The 20,244-nt window shown below is 45.0% G+C and overlaps 1 long non-coding RNA gene across 1 annotated transcript; it reads right to left on the bottom strand.

Annotated features, from left to right (window-relative positions):
• Positions 1-14,418: 14,418 nt before the first annotated feature.
• On the bottom strand, positions 14,419-19,191 carry LOC144100063 (uncharacterized). Its single transcript, XR_013307509.1, has 4 exons — positions 19,077-19,191; positions 16,144-16,208; positions 15,419-15,526; positions 14,419-14,717 (listed from the first exon to the last, which is right to left on the bottom strand). It is a non-coding gene; the product is annotated as an uncharacterized LOC144100063 (long non-coding RNA).
• Positions 19,192-20,244: the final 1,053 nt, after the last annotated feature.

The raw sequence follows: 20,244 nt of genomic DNA, 5'->3' as shown, positions 1-20,244 counted from the left end.
ACCATGTCTCCACAGATCGGCTTTATACTCGTATCTTTGACTCGCCGCGGTGGCTCAGTGGTTGGCGTTCGCCTGTTTATCCGAAGGTGGTGGGTCAGACAGAAGAAGCTCCGGTCCCACTTCTATGGAGGTGAAGTGCCAAAACAACCGTACGCTGTGCGCTGTCAGCGCACGTTAAAGAACCCCGGCCTAAATTAACCCGTGGTCCTCCACTACGACGTTCCTCATTCGGGACGCTAAACTGCAAAATTTGATTTGCGTGTCTTCGCAATGTAGACTGAGATAATTCGGGGATATTCCACGCGAACAAACTAATCGTTCCTGCAACTGTTCTTAAACGAAGACAACGCGTGACCGTTATCAAACCTCGCACACAATGCGGGTTTCCGAAATTTCGTTTGCACTGCAGATTAAATTTAAAAAGAAAGTGCCGCGGCACTGATCACGATGGAACACACTATGGGGATAATAAGGGAGTAATTACTCATTGGCATCTACCCAAGCGCAGCCATACGGGTCTACAGACGAAATATAGACAGCTTCCAGATAAACTTCGTTGTTAACGAAAAATTCGTCCTGGTTCGGGGTCCCCGGTGGACGCTAATGTGCATTTGCTGCCTTATTACAGTTCTACTCCACCTTTGGGGATTCTCCTAAACATTTGACCAACACTCTGGAGGAGAATCGTGCGGAATCTGGGGAAAAATTAGCGATTGTTATATGCCGTTTAGGTTAGTTAGGACTCTCACTCTTCCGTGTGGGAGTGACATCACTATCCGCATTGCAACTATCCTGTCTGCGCGAGTAGAGGTTCTAAGAGTGGAATACACTGGTAGAACAAATTTGCGCGTAGGTCTTGTTTTGAGTGACCACACCTTGCGTGCAGGGTTTGTATAGGCGCCTGTTAGGTAGTTAGATATTCACGTGAAGTTTATCGTTTAAGATCACTATAGTCGAATGCAAGTCTCATTAAGAGAGCGGCGAATTATCTTGAGAGGAGGTCCTATAGTCATTGGCGTCGAACGGTTCACATGACGTTAAGGTTTCCATGCAGCAGAGGCTATTCAGGAAAGCGAAGGAGATGGTCCTTAACCTGACAATTCTCAGTCGAGTCAAATTCCTTCTGCCCTTTGTCAATAGCAAAAGCACCGCCTCACTTCGTAATAGCTCGGATCTGCAGCCTTAAGCGAGGGGGCAAAGAAATAAAATAAAATGGGATGAAAACAATAGTTTGTTTTCATACCGGCAAGAGACAAAGTACGTTGGGAAAGCTCCCTTGCATTAGCTTATTAGTTTGCTACACGTGTCTGGGGAATCCAAGTAAGGAACTCCACTTTTTGGCAGAGCACGTTTCCATGCAAGAACTCTCAGATGTCTACTGTGTCAAGCAAGCGAGGCAAACATGCAGAGAACACTCCGTACCACTCGAAGGAGAAAAATTGTTTCGGAAATGTTGGCTCACCTGTGAACGCCTCTTGACCGCGCAGCTGCAACTTCTTCCTCTTTCTCCGTGGAACACAGAAGAGCAACGCCCGAGCTACAGGGAACTAGAACGTTCTAGTTCACTGTACCCGAGCGGGTTCTCTCTACACCTTGGCCAATCCCCCCCGCGTGGGTTATATGCCATATACCTGGGGTGAAGAAGAAAAAGAAGATTAACTTCATTGTCCAAATGAGCAGATGAGAGTTTTCACCTCATGCGGGTGACGTCCTTGGTCCAGGAGGCCGTGTGGGCCCAAGGCATTCGCCGCGCCCTGTCCATCCGCATGAGCCAGGCGTCCCGCTGCTCTCTGGAAGGTTGTTGCGCGGGTGGTACCTGTGTGCTGTCGCACTCCCGGACCATGTGGCGCAGGGTGTTGGACACCTTGCAGTGCTTGCAGTTAAATTCGTAGCACGTGGGGTGCATCCTGTAGAGTATGGTGACGTTGATGAAGGAGTTGGTCTACAGTAAGGAAGTGCAATGTCAGCTCCAATTGCAGGTGACTGTCATTGAAATGCCACTGACTTTTACGCATAGCAGTTGGTTTGTAACATCTGTCAAAGTGCCCAGGGTCGGCTTCAGTGAGCATAAGCATGCTGAGGGAGACGGGCTTAAAATAGAATAATTTCTCGGTCTACTATAGGCGGACACCAGAAAATGTGCAAACTGTGCGCGTTTCTTCGCTAAAGTGGACGACATTTCTTATTATCACTTCGCCTCCTAAGCTCGATTTTTTTCTTTCTTAACATACGTTGAATGGCGCACACTCCGCCAAGATATTTGACTTTCCAATAAGGAGCTTCTTCGTTTCGTCGCGTTCTTTTGACATTTTTTAGGGTGTCTAAGAGGAGTGGGCCATACGGCGACTGGGAGAAAATTGTGTCGCAATAACGAACGATCCAGCTGGAACACAAAAAAAAATAATAACAAAGACGCATTCGAACGACAGAGATACTACTTCCATGGACACGGCGCTGCTATAGGCCAGAAAGGACCAGAAAACAAAATACAGGTGTCGCTATTACCGACCGATTTCGAATGTAAACTGCGCATGCGTCGAAACAGTTTCTTTCATCGCGAATCCCAGAGGCTATGCTGCATAGTCATTCATTTCAATACCGGGATCAAGGAGCCCTTTTCAGTGCAGGCTTCATGAGTTTCAATCATGGAGGGGGGGGGGGGGGGGGGTACTGTTTTTAAATGGAATTTTCTCAGCTATAAATGGGCCTTCTGCTGTCGGACAAACATCCACACAACCAGAAAGAGACATAGAATCGATTTTCAGTAAGAACAAGCATTGGATGAAGTTGTGCTCATTACAAGCTTTATCAACAAACACAAAGTCATATCAGCTTCCCAGTTTGGTTTTGTCACAGGAAAATCAACTGAAAGAGCGTTATTAACCATGAAGGAGATTTTATTAGAGTCATTTGAAGAAAAAGAACTAACTCTCGGGGTTTTCGTGGATTTTTCCAAAGCATTCGACGCTATAAATCACAAAATATTATTCCTTAAACTTGAGCACTATGGAGTTTGCAAGCAGGCACTTTCCTTCAGCTTTTAATAACACATGTAGAGCACCGCCAGCAGTGGGTTGTAATTAAGAATTCTTCATCGCACTTTAGATCCATTCATTCTAGCGTGCCGCAAGGCAGTATTATTGGACCTACACTTTCTAACATTTATATTAACGACATTGTGAACACTGACAACATCGATAAATGTATAATGTATGCAGATGAGGGCAGCATATTTTTTAGGCCTAAAACACTTAGTGACTTGACATTGAACGCTAATGAAACTCTGCACAAATTGGTCGAATGGTGCGCTGAATATTTATTGAAAATAAACGCTACCAAAACTAAAGCTTTACTTTTTAGACCTGAGAATAAACCACTAGAACTTTTACCTATACTAACGTTTGGTTCTCAAAGCATTGAAATAGTGGCGTCAATAGAGTGTCTAGGTGTGACACTGCAGTGCAATCTTTGATGGGACATACACAACGACAATATGGTTAAAAAACTTGCAAAATGCACAGGCATGGTATACAAAGTCCACTCTTTACTACCTATGAGTGTCAGACCTTTAGTTTATAATGCACTATATCTATCGAACCTTTCATATTGTCATCTGGTGTGGGGTACAACATGGTCAAATACATATAGGTTATAGAAAATACAGAAAAAGGTCATTCGTATCATTGCAAATGCCCCGTTTACTGCTCACACTCAACCTCTTTTCGCATTAATAATAGAAACTCCTATTAATGATACATATAATTTATTGCAAAGTAAATGATATGAAAGAACACGGAAAAATCATGACGCATTCTTTGATGGCACAGCTAAGTTACGGCCCAAAGCCAATTACTACCTAACACGTAACAACGACTTCTGGTATGTGCCATCTTTTCGTACTTATTACGGTCGTCAAATGCTCCGACATATAATTCCAACTCTTCTTAATCGGCGCAATGAGCCCTGAGGACCTATTGACACGTTTTTTTTCTTGCTGAAAGTTTGCCCCTCCTTTCTCCATTTTTCTTTTCTTACAGTTATTCTTCGTTTTGCAGTGTTCCTGAGCGTTTCGTGTGAATTCTGCCGACTTCACTTATTTATTATTGCAAGATGATGTTCAATTTTTTATTGAATATGATGTTTGCCTATGCACTGTAGTCTTTTTATTGTTCTGTCCGTGTTCTGTTGCTGCCGGTTTTTATGTACGCGGGTGCGCCCCTCTGTCAAACCAGTCATAGGGTTTTTGGGTGCACCCCTAACATCCCTGATGTTGAAATAATGGTATTTGTATTTGTCCTCCGTGCCCCTTTAAATGTTTCCATGCTCAGTCACACCCAGCAATTCTGGACAAAAGCATTTTTGAGCGGGAAACCGTTTATGAACGGAATTTTTTCATATAATGTAAGATTTCACTATAAAAATTAATATACAGGCAGATAACCCGAGGGCAGCCGTGTATTTTTTCTTTTCTATTCACGTTTTTGCTATCGTCAAAAGCGTTCCCAATTGGTTGTCGATGCCAGTCCTAACCGCTCGATGCGATCGCTGAAAACACTTTAAAAGAAAGATTTTGCTACATATCAGAATAATGGACCGTTACCTTCAATATTTCCATAAGAGTAGCTTACAATTTTCCAATTTTCAAAATTTGTGCCCGAGAAAGCTGGACTTGTTTTTAATAAGGGCCTCTCCTATTCGATACATAGTTCGCAGCTTGCCCTGCGCCGCCGATCTGACCGCCTCGCAGCAGCATGAGACTGCGGCAAACCAATCAATGAAACTTTCTTATGGGAAGTGGCGGTTAAGGAGTGATCCATTGTGTCCTTCTCCTGTTCCCGAAAGTGGTTGATTGGTTTGTTTTTTTTGGGCGGGGGCGGGGGGGGGGGGGGAAAGGAAATGGCGCAGTATCTGCCTCGCATATCGGCGGACACCTGACCCACGCCGTAAGGGAAGGGATAAATGAGGGAGTGGAAAGGAACTCGTTTCGCTGTTCAGACAGTGATGATGATGATGACAGAGGCTACAGCGGGACCTGTTCATCAAAATGGGTCAATGAAACGCATCGGTTAAAACTCCGATTCCTTTCTGCGAATATCTGCGAAAGCCGCATTAAACTTTTTAATCTTCAATTTTTGTGTGACTTTTGAATCATCCTGTACTCTGATACTACACCTATGCAGTTATTGGCCGGGGCCATACAAGTACTAGCCTCAGGAGTGCAAGTTTACGCAGTACACAGCAGGAGGCCCTCAATTTATTCTCAAAAATGGTAATGTTCATCCACTCAGTCCTCAGTTACATCTTATCTGACCATTTTTTCACACTGCTGCTGTGTGTTTAGCTAACGGCGGGTTGAGCGAAAAAATTCTCACTAACCAACTTCCCGTGAAGAGTTAGATGCAACCATGTCTGGCCAGGTATGTAATGCAAAACAAGAACTGCAATGAGCGATTAAGTTAGACGCTGCGACATATGTTTCAGAGAGCCTAACAGTTGTTTATTCACAAGCCACTTGTGAGAAAGAAATTTCTATGGAGTCTTAAACATAATCCCATCGTCTTTTATTTGGCATATGCCTGGAGTTCTTCATTTCCTATAAAAGAAAATATGAAGGTTGTACGCTGACATTTATTTACGAGGTGAGATGAGAAATCGACAAAGCTGTGCAAACAAAACGTCTGTGGTCGTCGTTCGCATGATAACACACTATAAAACATTGTTGGCCGAAAAAATGATGTGGCCAAACCGGCCGCACGCAAGCATAGTCGCCAACGTCAGGCGTTAGTCGTGGCTGCGTCTTCGTCTGTCGCCTCCGTGGTATATTCGTCCCTGCGCAGAAGAAAAAAGCCGGAAATGTTACGGCCGGCTTTCAAAACAAACAAACTCACTGAGCTGGTATTCTCATCACATCACTTCCGTAATTATTGTTTCGCTAATTTTTTACGCCAGGGCACGTATTTCAGGAATGTCCGCTTTATGTTAAATGTTTAGGGGAGTCCCCCAAAGTGGAGAGATTTGTAATAAGGTAGTCATTACTCGTTGGCATCCACCTAAGCGCAGCATTACGGCTACAAAGGAAAGCTGTACAGCTTTCTTACAAACATCGCAGTTAATAAGGGAGTAATTACTGCCTTATTACAAATCTACTCCACCTTAGGGGACTCCCCTAAACATTTGACCAACATTATTCCCACTTCGAGTTATTGATCAATTCGCTCTCGCCCTACCATAAGCTTGCCGTCCCGATTAGTTCAGCTGGCAGAACGACTGCTCCGGTGAAGCGGTGGTCCCGGGCTCGATCCCCGGATCAGGACGAATTTTTTTTTAACGGCGAGGTTTCTGAGAAAGCTGTACAGCTTTCCTTTGTAACCGTCTGGCTGCGCTTTGTGGATGCCAATCATCAATTACTCCCTTATTAAAAATATACATTATGTGCACATGTTCACTTCGGTCCGCGCCGATTGGTTGGAACCACAAAAGCGTGATGCTGCGTGATGACAGCTGACCTGTATCCCCGTTGTGTCTTCCTGGATGAAACTGCACTTGACATTGCGTCAGTGATGTAGCGCAAAACTTATCACTGTAGAAGTTGTGCTAAAGCTATTCACAATTTACATTGCAGTGTTCCAAATCAGCAACAGGAAGCTACGCCTGATTTTAAAGAAGTTCCGCTTCTGCGGAACTAAACCAATCAGACAAGGAGGCAGCCTTTTATGATTTCTTTGGAGCAGCTCAACGCACTCTGAAGAGCCTTCATTCGAATATGTCAACTTTGTCGACACTTCCTCGTTATGGGGCCTCTTACGCTGACGGCGGCACTGAAATGAAATGAATGAAATTGGTTTTCAGGAAAGGAAATGGCAGAGTACCCGTCTCCCATATCGGCGGACACCTGAATCACGCCGTAAGGGAACGGATATAGGAGGGAGTCAAGGAAGACCGGAAGAAAGAGGTGCCGTGGTGGAGGGTTCCGGAATAATTTCGGCCACCTGGGGATCTTTAACCTGCACTGACAGCGCACAGCACACGGGTGCCTTTTGCGTTTCGCCTCCATCGAAACACGGCCTCTGCGGTCGGGTTCGAACCCGGGTACTCCGGCTCAGTAGACGAGCGCGGAAGGTCAATTTTTGGAGTAATAATAATAATTGGTTTTGGAGGGAAAAGAAATGGCGCAGTATCTGTCTCATATATCGTTGGACACCTGAACCGCGCCGTAAGAGAAGGGCAAAGGAGGGAGTGAAAGAAGAAAGGAAGAGAGAGGTGCCGTAGTGGAGGGCTCCGGAATAATTTCGACCACCTGGGGATCTTTAACGTGCACTGACATCGTACAGCACACGAGCGCCTTAGCGTTTTTCCTCCGAACACACTTCCTTAAAATCTTGCTACAAACAATTTTTTTTACCGAGTTTATATAACATCCCCTCTTATAACGAAGTGAATTTAAGGCAGTAATTATAGCCGGCACATATGAATATGTCTTAAAACGGGCCTCCGAAATTTCGTTCCAAAAGCAGAACAAATTTTGAAATAAAGGGCTGCTGAAATCCTCCCAGTTAAACACAATGTTCAGGATAAGTATGCGCGTTTGGTGAAAACGAAGGAGCTATATTTGCATCATCATCATCATCATCATCATCATCACGATATAAATATTGTGTTCACTTTTCTCTGCGAGAGTGAACACCTTGCCGCTTTCGCGTTTCTGGAAGTAAAGCAACTATTCCAAGTGTGGCGCATATGATAGGCCAAAGTTACAAGTAGGATACATGTTCTGTGACCACTTCTCTGGTTTAATTGCATGCGCCGTTTTCATGATCGCCTTGTATAGACAGTTAAGAGACATGACTTAACATTTAAAATCACTCGAGTTATGTGAAAAGCTGTCTTGAATGAGCAGACTTGTCACAGTGGCTGATTTGGAAGCCCTTGGCAGGTAGCAAAATTTGAAGCAGAACGCATGGCGGAAGAATGGTAGTCAGATCCGCAAAGATTTGGTCCTTTTTATGACGTTGTAATTTCTTTCGGCACAGGCCATATCTCAACAATTGACGATCGTATGCGCCCGACACTTTATTTAGACTTCGATTTCACTTGTCTTCTTGTAGCAGCTGTTAAGCGTGGGCATGGACGGTCATAAGTCACACCAGTGTAGAGAGACGTGACGCTATTATGGGAGCCTGCCTCAGCGTAACATTCCCCCAACGCCCCTATCGTTCATAAACATAGTGGCTGTTCGGTCTTACAACTGAACAAGAAAATATGTACAGTAGGAGATATTAACAGAGCACAGCTGGCATAACCTAACAATTCTACCCCAATTTAAGTCCCTTCTGTCATTTGGCGATAGACCAAGTGCTGTCCCTCTCTTGTAATTGATCTGATCGGGTGCAGTACGTGGCGGGAACCATGGAATAAAATGAAGTGGGTGAAAGCAAATGCAGCGTTTTATACTAGCTAGACGAAAAGCCTATTGCATGCTTGGTAAGTCCTGTCTGCAGAAACGGAAACAAGAAATCAGAAGAAATCGGAAACAAGAAATATTTTGGTTCGCAAGTTCAAATGCAGGCACTCCCAAATCAAAATTATGTAACCCAAGCGAATGCTACGCTGCATATTGCGATCCACATCCGTCAAGGGACCAAAATAGCTTCAGGACAACGGCTTACCTGCGTACGCCTCTTCTTCTTCTTCTTCTTCAGCCCAGGTATATGGCACATACACACGCGGGGGGATTGGCCAAGGTGTAGTTGAATAAACAAAGAAGTTGTTGTTGTTGTTGTTGTTGTTGTTAGCCTATCAAAAGATGGCACATACCCACACTGGGGGATCGGCCAAGAATCGAGTTACCGACAGCGGAAAGTCAACTTCTTTCTCTTTCTCGGCGGAAATAGAAGCGTCAAGCGCGTGCCGGTTCTCTGTAAGCCATTGAGGTAAAAACTTTTTAAACGAAACAGCCATGCAAGGTGGCGAAATTCCAGTGCAGAATCGATGTTCATTCATCCGCAGCCGATAATTACGCCTTGCAAATGTTATGCGACACCTGCTTTCGACATGCCGAGAAGCGGCTTCTGCGCGCATAGGCTTGCTCTGGGCGGCGGGCCTGAAATGATACCGCGCTGCTGTCTACAATAAGTGGGCATCAGACCGCAAATTTACAGACTCTCAATTGTGGGTTTCTTCGTTGCAATCGAGTATCTTATCACTTTATCTTCTCCCGTTTGCTCCTTCATTAACCTAAGCCTAATGACGCATTCATCGAGTGATCTTATTTTATGCATTGAGGCAAGGACCAGAAATAAAAAAAAAGGTCTACGCCGACATATATGCCTTTGTCATTAAGTAGCTCTCTTTTTCGTTTCGTAGTCTCGCTATGCCGCTTTGTTGGCGTTGGTGCCTGGGAGGATCTGGTTTTCTGTTGACTGCGAGTATATGCACCTCAATGCAGACTATGGTACGAAAGAAATTCCGCACTCCTCCACATGCAGACAACCCTTCATCAGAGCAACCTCAACACGGAAACGTTGCCTCATGCATCAGATGGTCTTCCGCAGACATGCTCCCTTCATCATCAACATCAGCATCATCACTTATCTGTCCCTTAACCCTTAAGGACCCTTCACAGGGTATTACATAAGGGGGGGGGGGGGGGCGACGTACGTAGGACAATACAAGAACAAAGTCAAAGAGGTTGAAAAAAAGACAAATAAATCTAGTAATATATATATATATATATATATATATATATATATATATATATATATATATATATATATATATATATATATATATATATATATATATATATATATATATATATATATATATATAAACATACAATGAGGGCAATTAGGACAACAAATACAATCAGTAACATCACATGAGAACACAATGAAAAAAGTTACAAAAAAATCAATCGAGTAGAGAAGGGGATTTACAAACGAGTTGCTCAAGCACATCAAACTATGGGCGAGAAAAGAAATATAGACAAATTTAATGTTCAAAGACAGACAGCAACCGGTCTTTGAATTTGACAAGGGCCACTTCTCTTGACAGTAGAATCTGGCAATTCATTCCATTCCTGAATTGCGATTGGTAGAAATGATTTATTAAAAGCATGCTCCCTTCACCACGTGAAACTCAGCAGGGACTAGAAGAAGGTGGTACTGCTCTAGCCACAATCCAGCCAAATCCGACATGTGCCTCTTTGTCGAAATCTGGGCTCAGAAAGAAAAAGAGAAGCAAAGGCTTAACGAAAGAACAAAATTTCTTTACAAATGCATCTGTTAGAATGTCCACGTCATAGAACGTAGGCGGCGTTTGAAAAAAAAAATTCCACAGTTCTTTAAATAGCTCACAGGCCTCTGGGATCTGTTGTGAACTGCCATTCTCGAAGAAAATGTCGCATTAAATTCTGATTTTTTTTAAGAAGCAGCATGTTGGCCAAAAGGTTTATTTATTTTCGAAATAACTGGCGGGATTACCCTACATTTGCATTATATTGCACTGAATAAACTTCCACAGTCTTTAACATCATAGTCTTTCATACATTTAGAACTTCTCAGCCCATGAGATGGCTTTACTGCTACAGTTTCACTGTGATGGCAAGCAAATTTCTTCTTTGGCATTGGATAAATTTCACAGGCATGCTTGCTGTTCCACACACAGCTTTTAACAGCGGTCATTTTGTGTACAACCTAATACACCGCGAAAAATATATTAGCAGGATTGAAATTATTAACAGAGTGCTTAAGTTATCACTCTGCAGACAAGTTTAGGAAGAGTGGGGACCAGTTAAGCAATATATTTAATCAAAAGAAGGCAAGAGTCATAAAACCAAGAAAGGCACACCAAAATAAATGTTTTTGTGGCTTGATAGGAAATGCTTAAGCAATTAGTTCCCCTTCGAATCAATAAAAATGGCATTCCACTATGACTTTCTTGGTTTGGATAACTGGCTACATTAAACGATCCCCATATTTTCTCCTCTTTGCTTGCTTATCTACATAGCGAGAATCTCGGTTCTGGAAGTCTTCATACAATAGATAGCATAAGGTTTCTCTCATGCTGTTGCCAATGCACGTTAAACCACGTTCCAAATGCCTCTCGCAGTACGCAAAGTGCCACTGCAATGGTGTTGTGTGGCGCTGGTGAACGCTTTCAAAGGCCATTGAACGAAGAAAGTGTGAGGGCCACTGTCGTAGTTAATTTGATGCACTACTGCATGCCTCATGCGGATGTCGTGGGTTAGAATTCTATCGCTAGCATGTCGTTGCAGTTTCTTGTTCTTTCCGAAAAAAAAGATTTTTTGCGTGAGAAATGATTCTGGGAGTGCGCAAGATATCACGGACATTGGCTGTGAAAGAGGGGATCAGCCACTACTTGTGATCTTTATCGATAATAACGACTTCTTTGTGCTGGTGTGGTGACACCAGCGCAAGACAGCTGACAGCAGGCTTCGATCTCTGGAACGAACACCAGCGCCGGCGATTGACGCTAAGGGACAGCTCACTCGGCCACAAGAGGTCTTCAACAAAGTCATTGCAATCGCAGAGCGAACCCCGTACATACTTCACAAGTGGTCTTCTGCCAGGCACGACGTTCCAATGCACCACAGATACACCCACAGCAAAGAACAGCGTAGAGCAGATCCGCAACATCTTATATGGATGTACCCATCTTTCTCACGATACAGAGACAAAAATCAGAACATGTCACATGACAACATGGCCACCCTAGCAGACCACATACGATCAGATCAAGCACCGCAGCTCAACATGCCATCGCGGCATACTGTAGTGAGAGAGGCCTGCTTCGAGTAGTGTAAGAGAGACCGACTGACTTCGCGCAGTTCTGAAGGCTATGAAAAACGACCGACTAGAAGTTGTTCCTGCACCTACAACCCCATCCTTCCTCCTGATTCCGCAAAAGCAGCTGAGTGCCATCCCTCTCTTGCAATAAAGGTTCATTTGTTCATTTATTAATTTCATTATAAGTAAGCATACAAAGTTTCAGTTCGTAGTTTCTTGTTCAGGCATTTAATGAGAGAGTGTTCTTGCCAAAGAACTATTTGTGTAAAGAAAGGCAACCATCTCAAAATTGAAACAGCCGGCACGCTAACTTAACATTAAATGAACGTTCCCGTAAAAAGTCACATAAGCTGAATATTCATAACGCAGATAGTCGCCTAAAGAGGGCAATGCCCCCTCGTAAGACAAATTTCAGCCTCATAAGGCATACATAATTTTAATCGGCGCATGAGACGAAATAGCGCAGTAAACCAGAGTACAAGGCAAAATATGGACACATACTCAGGGGAACTTTATTAATAAATCCCCGGCTTAACAAATGCGAGCCATTCCACGAACCGAGAATTGCACATTTAGATGGTGTAGGCGGCGACACTTATATTTCCGTGCATTGTGTGCGAGCGAGGAGAGTTAATTTTTCGAGCAAAGCTACACTTCTAAGGCAGATGTCGTCTCGGCCGAATAGCGCCATTGGCGCTGTCGGCGTCGATGTCTTGAGGATGCATGTTCGTACTCGCTTGCTGCCCAGTAAACAAGTTCATTATCCAGGTAGGCAGATGTGGGCGATTTCGAGAGCATGCTGTGTCTGGTATAAAGTCATCCAGATGAGCCTGGCAATGCGGATGGCCACGGAGGGTGCGGTGCAACTGTCGCTGCCACTTGCTCCTGAAGCAGGCAAGGAATCTGGAATTTTCCAAACCAGCCGCGGTGCAGGAACTATGTCCGCTAAGCTGCACCGGCGTCACGCACAAAGAGTACAATGGGCAGAAAAAAGAACTAAAACAAAAGCCCATCCCACACCCCCAGAAACGCAACAGGTTTAAATCAATTAAAAATAAAATAATTTGGGCCTTGGCGAAAGCCTTCGTTATAGAAAGCGATTACAATTAAGCTTTATAGATACTTTGAAAGGAGGTGCTAAGCATTACGTTAAATCCACCTCTGCACATGAGTTATGCGGCCATGGGGACACAAAGCGAGATGATAACGGTAACCGTCAGGCACACAATTAACTAAAATACATTATACTTACTTCTCAACCACTGTGGCTATCGTGAATGGTTATGCCAGAAACATTTCTAGACAGCTTCATTTGTTAGAATTCTTCTAGAGTGCGTGTGTTCCGAAACACTGGCCCCCAAGGTTTCCGCTCATTTCGCGTAATCGCTCGTGCAAGCCAGTGGTGGCGGTGGAAAAAATTTATGGGCAGATACACTTACAGAAATTTGTGCATGAGCTGACACAGAGGGGGCCAGTCCTTACAAGTACCAGGTGGAGGTCCCTAGTTCGGGACCCCAGTGGCATCGGCCGACGCAGGGGTTCACCCGACACCTTCCTGCTTGACGCGCTGTTTCGTCTGCCAACGGCGTAGGGCGACCGCTGAAGCTCATAACTGTCTCCTTTTCACTTTCGGCTATCGAAATTGACGGTACGCCCGGCGGAAGATCTGTGTAAAACTAGGGAGGAACTCCTCCCTAGTTTGACACAGCGCTTTTCTGTCACTGCCTTGCATGCGCAATTACGGGAATCAAGCTGGACATTTGACGCAAATATTTAGGAACCGACGCCTGCTAGGATAATTACTGGCTCGTATTTTTCAATACAAACATTGCCGCTCACTGCAGTCAGAAACAGTTAATTAATCGATTTTAGTTGATGTTTATCATCTCGCTTTGTATCGCCTTGGCCGCGTAACTTTTGTGTAGAGACGGATTTAGTGTACTTGTCAACGCCTAATTTTAAATAACCTGCAATGCTTTAACTGTGATCACACTGTACTCATAACGTGATATTCCTCAGCCACTTACAAATTGAGTTCCCCAGGAGGGCATAAGCCGCTAGGAACATTTGCGCCGGGGAGTGGGCACGGTCGATCATGTGCCGTTCCTTGTCATGTGGTCTAAGTTGACCTTGGAAGTGGAAGGTGCCTCTGGACGTGTCCCTCTTGGCCCCTAATAGGGCTCTATTGGGCGTGGGCGAAATTCCTCCAAGATCATTTGCGTCATTCATGTGCTTACCATTGGCAAGGTCGCCTCTCCATGCGAACACGACGAAAAATCTGCACGGCCTTTTATCGGATTTCTGCCACCGCTTCTACTAGAGTTAAGCAGTCAAAGTAAGTTCTTTTGCAGCCTAGCAAGAGAATTTAAAATTTATTTCAGCAGAAAATAAATGAAGCTGTTGGTTGGGGAGAGTGGTTAAGAGAACTTGATTTTTTGCTCAGCTTGCTCTTGCACTCTTGCGGTCGGCCCAGGTGTCGTGGAACCATAGTCATGACGGGGAGCTAGCATCCGTACGCGAGGCTCCATAAACTTGAGTCTCTAGGCGGTCCTTCGAAGGAAGTAGCAGTCTTCATAGGAGCGTACGTGCTGACTTTGCGAGTATCGATGTGCGATGAAGAGAGAACAATTGCACACTAGGTGTACTATCGTCATCGTGGCTTTCTTGCATTCGAACACAGTGTTAGTGGCGGATCAAATACAGTTATAGGTCGAAGATGTGGTTCACACCGGGCAAGTTATTGTTCGCTCAATTCGGGACAGAAATATTCATTGTGGACGTCCTGTGGCTGACGGCTATCCGTATGGCATCTTCCAAAGCACATTTCCGCATTTTGCTTTTACACGTTTTGTTTGGATAGCAGTCCCCACCGCAGCACATGCCGATCTCTCCGTTTCTATTTCCATCTATCTGAGACGAAAAGACAATAATAAAATAAGAGGCAAGAAAAGCAAGGACGTCACTTTTATCCAGTTTTGCATCCTAAAATCACATCTGTCGCTGACCTTGTCGACATCGTCCAACCCTCTGCATTATAGGAATCTTGCTGACGATACATTAAAGTAAGGTTATACAAAACTATGCTCAAATGCCTCAGCACACCATACACGTTACCTAGTTAGAAAAGTTAGCAAAATTAAAACAATACTAAAATGCCTTCCCTCTACAGGTTTCAAAAGTAGACAGCCTGATAAGCATGGTCCCCCTTTTCTAGCACACGAAAGTATCGATGAGCGTCTACATCTTTACGGCGATGTCTGTGCATATCAGCTGTGCGACTGGTGCATTCACCCGCTTCTATTTTCCCACCGCGACGCCGGAAAGCAAGCAGAAAGTATGTTTGTGATGTGCTGTACTCATTCATGTTTGCTGCGCTAGCAGCCGGAATTTGGTAGTTGTACGAGCTGGTAGTCAACTATAGACCCAGTATTGATCTGTTTTAACACAAGGTCTCCAGAAAAATGCTAAGAGTAGAAAGCCCAAAATTTACTACGGATGGTAATTTATCAGCTTCTCAGAAATTTGAAGGTGAAATATCAAGAGCGTTACTCCAGCGGAAAGAGAAGTGTACGATAAAAAAAACGAACAGAAAAAAAGCAAGGTGGACTAACCCAGCATGGTGTCCCATTTCGAAACCTGCCTTCTCTACGTAAGAACGGATCGAAGATTCTCTCTTCTTCTGGGCACAAAGTTATGCAAGACGTAAAAGGGGTCTCGTTCTGTGGATGTAAACAAACCAACCTTGTATACACACACAAAGACATCATATCTAGATCTTTTGCCGCCGCCAACTTAAATAGCTAACTAGAAGCATCATGATGTACAGGAGAATTTTGACAAGATCACACAACAGCACTGCTTTGTAGCCGAATAAAATTTGCTAGATCGTACGCACACCTGCGGCATTTCAGTCTAACTTTGCTTCTATGCAACGGCTCCCTCTTTTTGTCATGGCGCCGTCATTTTCACGGTGTTATATCTACATCGACGCTGAGAAACACCGACTTAGCGGGCTCTCGACTCTTTCCCTGCCAGTGCTCTTTCCACGTCTGTACGAAAACACGGCCGACGAGTCCTCTTTCGCGCTCAAGATAGGCACGTTTTGTAGCTGCACCGTGTGGTACGCCGCGCACGTGATCAAGTGTACTGGTTACTCTGCGACTGGTTACGGCGGTGCAGCAAGCGTTTAGTACCAATTTCTGTGCATTACACCCAGCAGTTCACTCTTCCCTTGTTCTTGCACCTCATCTAGCTATAAGCTCGCCACCTTTCCCTTCCTTTCTCTCTCTTTATGATCAATGACCTTATCAACAACAAGAAAAAAAACACTACTTGCCATGTGTGGGCAAAACGGCCCGCAGTCGTAGGTGTCTCCTTCTGCAGGCTGGCGAACGAGAAAGGCTGGAAATTAAGACGTTGTGTAAGTAAAGGCGGCGAAAAATATTTCACGAGGTGTAAGCGCGAATAAAACTTATGAACTCGCGTAAACGTTTGCTGCGTATTCAAGGGTCGGTGCACTGCATGTGTGCAGAGTAAATAAATGTCTTCGAGCCTCAAAGGCTCGATATGGCAATTTTTTTATTGTTAATATACATCGACTATTTGACATTATTTGGTTATGTTGATGTTTGACCCTCAGTAAAAGGACGTATTTATAGTAGGGGACATTTCGTTTTCAAAAAATTTGCAGTGGCTTAACTTGGCTATCCTTGGAATTCAGCGAAAAGCTAGCACGCTTGCTAAGCGTCTGAGGCTCGCCCATGGCAGCTCCGCTGCACGCTCGTGACAGCCGTTCTATATACCCCGACACGAGCACGTGGCTGTGACGTGGTATCACATTCGGTGGGGTTGTCGAAGTCACCCACTTTCTGCCTCAAACAATCCTCACTGCTCCCCGGGTACACATAGGAAACACTTTATTTGTTCGTAGCAGAAGAACGCGAGAGTTTTACGCGACGAGAGACGACGGGGCAGACGTCCTTACCACCACAGACATTGCCTCAAGCAGATATTGTTGTAAAATAAGAACCTCATGTAATCAGTACCGTTGAAACTTGGGCTTGTTGATTCAAATTTCCTAAGTTGTAGCGCACCAGAAAGCAAGGGACGGCGAACGAGATGAACGCACACATGACACACACAGATGAACACACACAGTGTGTTCATGTCGATTTGCACAATCCACTTGCGACGGTCTGTTATAAAGCTTAATTATTGTTTAGGGCTTTCTCGTTGGCTCTTCTAATAAAAACTTCGAATATCAAGACATCTTGCCTGCCTGTCACCTAAAGACAACGATTACGTTGCAGAATTAAAAGCACCCTTTAGTTTTACCTCGAAGACCATTAGACGCAACAGTCCATCGATTATGCGATGATATTAGAATTAGATGATATTAGAATGGTAGCGGTGTGGCAGCCAGGTTTTTGTAAAAACGTGGGTAATTTTCGACGCTTGTTCAGAGAGGAGTTCCTTCCGTACGACAAGCTGCGTATGCGACCAGAACTGGTGCTGCGGATACAGACCCCGTATGGATCGCTTGTCGAATTCGTAGGAGTGATGCCAGAACTGTACGAAAATCGTAGTGTTTTAACGTAGGTAAACCAAGTAGACGTGCGAAAGCAAGTGTTCATTTTTCAACTGGAGGAGGGAGGGGGGCACTTAATATCCGCCTTAATGGTCTGGCGCGATATCTTTGGTGGGTTAATGCCCATATATGCATAATTGGTCATTCTCTACTTAGTGTTCATAGATCGCGGCGAGTCGCCTCATGCCACTACCAGCGCAGAGGCGCAGCGGTTGAGAGATACGGAACTGCACTGGAAGGTGGCTGTTTCTTATCACAGGGTTGCATTTTGGGCGTGCTGGTATTGCATACTTTTCTGGAGATAATTGCGCACACACAAGGCAGGACATGAAAAAGGACACACACAGGCGCAAAACTTCAACTACATTTTATTGTAATCGCCAAAAATATATGTTTTGCAGTCGGGATGATCGATCATCCTCACAGGCACCGGTAGGGAACCCATGAAAGCCACCAGTAGCGATTGTGCAACCCGTGTTACTCTTCCCGAGCAACCTCTCGCGCAGGTGGCGCGACGCTCCTCCGAACTTATCCGAGATTACCCGAGTAACTCGGGTAAGCTCAGGTAGTAAATCGGGTTGCTAGATAACGGCGGAATATCGTACTAACATACGTACAGTCAACGTACGTTGGTGAACGTATTAGTGCTCTCGCACTAATATTGCGCCACCTTAGCTTTGAAAATACTTGTCCTGCCTATACAACACATGACAAAGCGACCAAGGGTGGAAGGTAAGCCTCACGGTGCTTGACAACGTTTCGGCACGAGTACTTTTCTTCGTCTGGGCAAAGCGCGCGTCATTGGTGGGGAGTAAATAGGGCCTACGCTGCAAGGAGGAGGCCCCAGTTAGGGGGAGAAAGGTGCGATGTGGAAAGGGTGTTGGAGTAGGAAATGTAGACTACAAAATCTGTTGCCCAGACAAGGTAAATGCGAAACGTAGCATGCTGAAGAGGATTAGACCGGTTGACCTGCAAAACTGTGGTAAAGAATGAAGTCTAGCTGAGCACAACGTAATGCGGAGGGTCAGGAAGGTGGAAAGAGAGCGAACGTGAGTATATGTAGACATTCTCTTTGTTTGGGCACCTCACACTTCTGGAAAAAGCAACGGAACTGACACAGTTGGTTAAAGAGAATGGCTTTAAAATTTTTTTCCAAAGGACATACAAGTCAACGCATGAAATATGGGACACTGATGTTCAAGCAAGAAAAGCAAACTCCGGAAACTACGGTGGCCAGGTGTACGTGTCGACCGGTGTCGGTTTTTGGCGTGAGAAGTGCGATGAGTTTGACGTCTAAAATTTAAAGCCTGCCACCTGCATGATAATAATAATAATAATTGGTTTTTGGTGGAATGGAAATGGCGCAGTATCTGTCTCATATATCGTTGGACACCTGAACCGCGCCGTAAGGGAAGGGATAAAGGAGGGAGTGAAAGAAGATAGGAACGAATAGGTCCGTAGTGGAGGGCTCCGGAATAATTTCGACCACCTGGGGATCTTTAACGTGCACTGACATCGCACAGCACACGGGCGCCTTAGCGTTTTTCCTCCATAAAAACGCAGCCGCCGCGGTCGGGTTCGAACCCGGGAACTCCGGATCCTGTGACAATTTTTATAGTCGATATATTAGGTCCCTCGCCTTTCCAACTCGCGGCTAGGGCGGTGAAGGTAAACAGACTCACCCAAGATGGATACACAGAGAGCTGCTGTTCTTAGAAATATCATGCTCCCTGAGAATATTTCTTTCCTCGGTGTTGATTGAATGCTCAGGACCCTACAGTCGACGTCTTATATTGGCGTCGAACGTCAGTACACGATGTATTTTTTTTCTTTTTTTCACGGCCTGAGCTTTTGTGCCCAGTATACGAGAGCAAAAAAAAAATGGAATTCGCCCATAATGACACTAAGCCTAGCCTCGTGACTTTCACTTGAGACATTCTTCCCGCACAGTTCCTTCACCCTTTGATATGGTATGCGGAGTCGAGCTGCGAAATGTCTCGGTGAATGCCGCGCGAGGCCAGCTCATATCCAACAATTCTGAACAAAAGCATTCTTGAGCAGGAGACCATGTATGAACGCAATTTTTTCATACAACCTTTGTCTGTAAAGTTCCGAGACTGAATACATTAAAAATGCGTTTAACATTGAAATCATTTGTGGAGCAGCCCATCGAAATAGTCTCCCTTACAGTCTATACACAGCTTCCAACGCTTCTTGAGGTCTTGGAAACAGTTGGAAAACGCTTCTTTTGGCAGGGCTGTCAGCTCTGTAGTCGTGGCGTCTTGAATGGCCTCCACGCTCCCATCCAGCGACCTTTTAGGGCTCTCGTCAGACGAGGAAACAGGGAAAAATCGCACGAGGAGCGGTCAGGCGAGTATGGCGGATGGGGAAGCACAGTTATGCTGTGTTTGGCGAGAAATTTTGTCATGCTGAGAGCAGTGTGCGACCTTGCGTTATCGTGGAGAAGGCTCCATTGTCCAGATGCCCATAAGTCAGGGCGACGGCGTCGCAGTGCATCCCGCGTGTGTTGGAGCACGCTGATATAAAACTCCTGATTCCCCGTTTTCCCTTGTGGGACGGACTCGTGGTGTATGACACCTCTGGCATCGAAAAAAAAAACTATCAGCATCGTCTTTGTTTTGGTCTTCTGTCGCCGCACCTTTCTCGACGCCAGAGAGCTTGTGGACCGCCATTCGGCGCTCGGCCTCTTTGTTTGAGGATCGTATTGAAAACACCATGTTTCATCTTCAGAAATGGTGCTGTCGACGAATGCAGCACCCTTCGCTGCCTCGGAGAGCAAATCAGCGCTCGTTGATACCCGCGTGTCCTTCTGGTCCTCTGTGAGGGAGT

The sequence above is a fragment of the Amblyomma americanum genome, chromosome 8 (genome assembly GCF_052857255.1).
Source record: "Amblyomma americanum isolate KBUSLIRL-KWMA chromosome 8, ASM5285725v1, whole genome shotgun sequence".
Taxonomy (NCBI): Eukaryota; Metazoa; Arthropoda; class Arachnida; order Ixodida; family Ixodidae; genus Amblyomma; species Amblyomma americanum.
Note: the sequence above shows the minus strand (reverse complement) of the source record. Positions and strands in the feature narration are given on the sequence as shown.